Source organism: Bison bison, unplaced genomic scaffold (assembly GCF_000754665.1).
Source record: "Bison bison bison isolate TAMUID 2011002044 unplaced genomic scaffold, Bison_UMD1.0 scf7180017864155, whole genome shotgun sequence".
NCBI classification, from domain to species: Eukaryota; Metazoa; Chordata; class Mammalia; order Artiodactyla; family Bovidae; genus Bison; species Bison bison.
The window spans coordinates 2,083,535-2,088,868 of record NW_011494727.1 but is presented as its reverse complement, the minus strand read 5'-3'; the positions used below and the strand labels follow the sequence as shown (position 1 = coordinate 2,088,868).

The 5,334-nt window shown below is 42.9% G+C and overlaps 1 protein-coding gene across 3 annotated transcripts in view; it reads left to right on the top strand.

The window, feature by feature from the left end:
• The window catches only part of BLM (Bloom syndrome, RecQ helicase-like), a 91,447-nt gene that overhangs the window by 59,052 nt on the left and 27,061 nt on the right, over window positions 1–5,334 (top strand). The window lies entirely within an intron of this gene.

Below are 5,334 nucleotides of genomic sequence, written 5' to 3'. Positions count from 1 at the left end.
AGATCCAACCAGTCCATTCTAAAGGAGATCAGCCCTGGGATTTCTTTGGAAGGAATAATGCTAAAGCTGGAACTCCAGTACTTCGGCCACCTCATGCGAAAAGTTGACTCATTGGAAAAGACTGATGCTGGGAGGGATTGGGGGCAGGAGGAGAAGGGGACGACAGAGGATGAGATGGCTGGATGGCATCACCGACTCGATGGACATGAGTTTGGGTAGACTCCGGGAGTTGGTGATGGACAGGGAGGCCTGGAGTGCTGCAGTTCATGGGGTCACAGAGTCGGACATGACTGAGCGACTGAACTGAACTGAAGAAATTGTATTCGTTAAGATAAAGAAATACGTTACTCTACAAAGAATGAGAAACAGATTTGCCTGAGGCACTGTCACTAAATTAAAAAAACAGAAACAGACTATCTCTAGAAGGCTGGGACTGAGGGGCTTCATGCTCAGCTTATTGTTATTTATGTTGAAAACAATGGAACGGCTTTCTCAGATATTTAGAAGTTCAGAAAATACTGGTTTGTCTTCACTGACATAACTATAGATGGCATTCTTTCCGAATTAATATTTAACTAATAAAAATTGCAGTTTTTTTTTCCTTTGATGAACTTTTTTGAAAGTTTGCCTGGATGAACATTCAAGTGAAAATAACCAAAAGAATTTGGCAAGAAAATGATAACTCATGAACACTGCCTTTGCAATACATTATAGATCAATGAAACATAAATCCAAAAATAGACTAGAAACATGTAAAAACAGTGTATGATAAGGAAGGCATTTAAAATTCATTTGGGAGCTTCCCTGTTGGCTCAGTGGTAAAGAATCTGCCTGCCAGTGTAGAAGACATGGGTGGTCTCGGAAGATCGCACGAGCCATGGAGCAGCTAAGCCAGTGTATCACAGCTACTGAGCTCCTGTGCTGCAGCTACTGAAGCCTGCATGCCCTAGAGCCCATGCTCTGCGGCAAGAGAAGTCACCACAATGAGAAGCCTGTGCACCGCAACAGGGGAGTAGCTCTCCTCTCCACCGCTAAAGAAAAGCCCGCACAGCAGCACAGACCCAGGATAGTCAAAAGTAAATAAATTAATTAAAATTTAAAATTAATTGAGAAGCCCCTGGAGAAGAAAATGGCAACCCACTCCAGTATTCTCACCTGGAGAATTCCATGGACAGAGGCCTGGCGGGCTATAAGTCCATGGGGTCGCAAAGAGTCAGACACGACTGGGCACTCAGCACAATCGGGAAGGGAAGTTTATTCAACTTGTGGCACTGGCTACCTGATGGGGAGAATTATCCTGAGTCCTCATATCAAAATTAATTACAGGTAGGGACGTCCTTGCTGTCCATGTTGAGACTTCATGCTTCCAAAGCAGGGAGCATAGGTTCAATCCCTGGTCCAAGAACAAAGATTCCACATACCACGTAACCAAGAAAAAAATTACAGGCAAATACAAGTACTGATATTTTTAAATGTGGAAGAGAACCTAAGCTTAGAAACAAACCCGACAGGAAGTAACTGCTCCAAATGATTAAAAACCTAAACAACTAAACAGTTCTGTATCTATAACAAAACCGAAAGGCAACAGCAAACTGGGAACTATATCTTCAAAAATAAAACATAATGAAGACCTTGTAAAAATGTAATAAGAGAAGCATGAGTCTCAAATAGTCAATTACCTGAGGCTGTCAGGAGACTATCGGAAAGGAAGAAACCACAGAGGGCTAAATACAAATTTATTTTAAGTGCAACTTTACTAATAATCGAATTAACATTTAAAACAGAGATTTTTACCTTCTGTATTGGCAAACATTTGTTAACTGACGGGAACAGCTTTGTGACAGGCAATTTCCTATAGTAATCCTGAGACCTTTTCTGGAAAACAATGTGATGGACTACACTCAAATCTGAAACAGGTGTGGAATTTACTTTAGTGTTATTTTTAATAATAAATGTTCTGAGACCATGATTGGTTATATTGCAGTACATTCCTGCCATTAAAAATGGTTTATGAAGAATTTTTTAATGGTATGAAAATGTTGGAATGTTAACGATAGATGAATGCAGGAAAAAATATAATTCAAAAGTGTGTAATCTCAACCATAAAAAAATCGGATAGAAAACTGATAAGAAAAAAGAAGTATGTCAATTTGTTTAATTTCTTTAATTCTTTATATATATGTACGTGCTCAATTGCTCAGTCATGTCCCACTCTTTGTGACCCCATGGGCTGTAGCCCGCCAAGCTCCTTTGTCCATGGAATTTTCCAGCGAAGAATACTGGAGTGGCTTGTCATTTCCTACTCCCGGGGATCTTCCCAACCTAGGAATCGAACCTGAGTCTCCACCATTGCAGGCAGATTCTTTACCACTGCACTACCTGGGAAGCCCCTTTATATATAGTATATTCTACAGCATACATGTTTTTATATTTAAACACTTTGATCAGTTAACTCAGTTTTTTTTAATCTAATTGTTTCTGCATCAGAGCAGCTAATCCTCATAGTCAAGGTGTAATCACCAACTGGGCAGCCTTGATCTTAATAGATTTGTGGGACAGAATAAAACTTGGTTGTTTTTCTTCACAAAGAAATGATGGTTCCCTGAAATTTTGAAAGCCACACAGATATAAAGAAGGAATTATCAGTTCAGCAAAGCCAGTGTTCCCAGTTACTAGAAGAAGAGAGGCTCAGGAGGAGTTGGTGTCACTGTCACCTTATGAGCCTGCGGGCTCCCTGGAAGGGCTGTGCTCAGCAGACCCTGGGAGGTGCACCCAGGCTTCCTGGAGACCTGTGGGCTGGCACAGCTCGCTCCACAGCCTCTCCACCTGCTCTCCCACCTCTCTAGGCTGCGGTAGACCTTCCCTTTCCAGGGGATTCACCTTTGATCACAGTGCCGTAAATTTCAGTGGATGGATAAGCTGAAGTACAGCCATCGGTGCTCCGGGTATGGATGAGCGCCCTGTCTGCCATCCGTGTGCTCCGTGCTGTGCTCTTCCCGGGTCTGGTACTCACAGTGACTGAAATCATGTCATTAACCTCAGTCTGGCTGCCACATCGTCCAGTTGTTTCTTGAAATACTCTTCTTGAAGTTGCAATTCATCTTTTTAGGTCCTAAAAAAAGACTTGCAGCTTTATTTGTGTAACGTAATTTTGCCTGGAGATACAGTGTCTTCACCTGGGTTATAGGCTCTAAATTTGCCACTGAAACAGATAGGCTTGAAGATGATTTTTTACCAAAAACTGATTTATCAGGCTCCTGAAATTTAAGTGCCAGTTTGCTTCCACTGAGTAACTTGCATAGACAAAGATCCACAGTCTCTAGTCTTTTTTTCTTTTTTAGTATAAACAACTCTCAGACTTACTGCCCATCTGAGTTCCAGTAAAAAAATTCACAAATTTTGACTCTGAAACCAGCTGATGAATATAAGGAACCGGTGTGTGATCAGCTAGAAAAATGGTTAGTAAGCCCTGGAGTAGGTGAGAACACCACTATTCCTGAGCCATTGGAAAAGCTAGCAGCAGTGACCCCGACAGCCCCAGCCCTGGAAATACCCAGAGCTTCAGAGCAACACGGTTATCCGGGCATTATGGATATCATGGCTGTGTGAGCACCACTCTTGCACATCCATGTCAAAAAAATGAGAGAGCAAATAGTGGCAACACATCGAGAGGCAACTGCCATTGGCCTTGGCTCCCGTGGTGATAACACTTAGTCACGCAAGCAGGGGCCTGCCACACCAAGCTTCTCCCTGCCTTCTTGGGTCTGAACAGGGTTGCAAATTAACAACATGAAAATCTCTAATTCAGTTCAGTTCAGTTCAGTCACTCAGTCGTGTCCGACTCTTTGCGACCCAGTGAGTTGCAGCACGCCAGGCCTCCCTGTCCATCACCAACTCCTGGAGTTCACTCAAATTCATATCCATCGAGTCGGTGATGCCATCCAGCCATCTCATGCTCTGTCGTCCCCTTCTCCTCCTGCCCCCAATCCCTCCCAGCATCAGAGTCTTTTCCAATGAGTCAACTCTTCGCGTGAGGTGGCCAAAGTGCTGGAGTTTCAGCTTTAGCATCATTTCTTCCAAAGAATGCCCAGGACTGATCTCCTTTAGAATGGACTGGTTGGATCTCCTTGCAGTCCAAGGGACTCTCAAGAGTCTTCCCCAAGACCACAGTTCAGAATCATCAATTCTTCGGCACTCAACTTTCTTCACAGTCCAACTCTCACACTCATACACGACCACTGGAAAAACCATAGCCTTGACTAGACGGACCTTTGTTGGCAAAGTAATGTCTCTGCTTTTCAGTGTGCTATCTAGGTTGGTCATAACTTTGCTCCAAGGAGTAAGCATCTTTTAATTTCATGGCTGGAATCACCATCTGCAGTGATTTTGGAGCCCAAAAAAACGAAGTCCGACGCTGTTTCCACAGTTTCCCCATCTATTTCCCATGAAGTGATGGGACCAGATGCCATGATCTTCGTTTTCTGAATGTTGAGCTTTAAGCCAGCTTTTTCAGTCTCCTCTTTCACTTTCATCAAGAGGCTTTTTATAGTTCCTCTTCACTTTCTGCCATAAGGGTGGTGTCATCTGCATATCTGAGGTGATTGATATTTCTCCTGGCAATCTTGATTCCCACTTGTGTTTCTTTCAGCCCAGTGTTTCTCATGATGTACTCTGCATATAAGTTAAATGAGCAGGGTGACAATATACAGCCTTGACGTACTCCTTTTCCTATTTGGAACCAGTCTGTTGGTCCCTGTCCAGTTCTAACTGTTGCTTCCTGACCTGCATATAGGTTTCTCAAGAGGCAGGTCAGGTGATCTGGTATTCCCATCTCTTTCAGAATTTCCCACAGTTTATTGTGACCCACACAGTCAAAGGCTTTGGCATAGTCAATAAACAGAAATAGATGTTTTTCTGGAACTCTCCTGCTTTTTTGATGATCCAGCAGATGTTGGCAATTTGATCTCTGGTTCCTCTGCCTTTTCTAAAACCAGCTTGAACATCTGGAAATTCATGGTTCACATATTGGTGAAGCTTGGCTTGTAGAATTTTGAGCATTACTTTGCTAGCATGTGAGATGAGTGCAATTGTGCGGTAGTTTGAGCATTCTTTGGCATTGCCTTTCTTTGGGATTGGAATGAAAACTGACCTTTTCCTAATTAGTCACGCTCAATAATGAAATCAAGTTATTAGAATCTTGTATAGAGTACATTTCAAAGTAAAAGAGAGGAAGACTTCCCTGGTGGTCCAGTGTTTAAGAATCCACCTGCCAATGCAAGGGACACGGGTTTGATCCCTAATCTGGGAAGATTCTATGGGGCAGCTAAGCCCCTG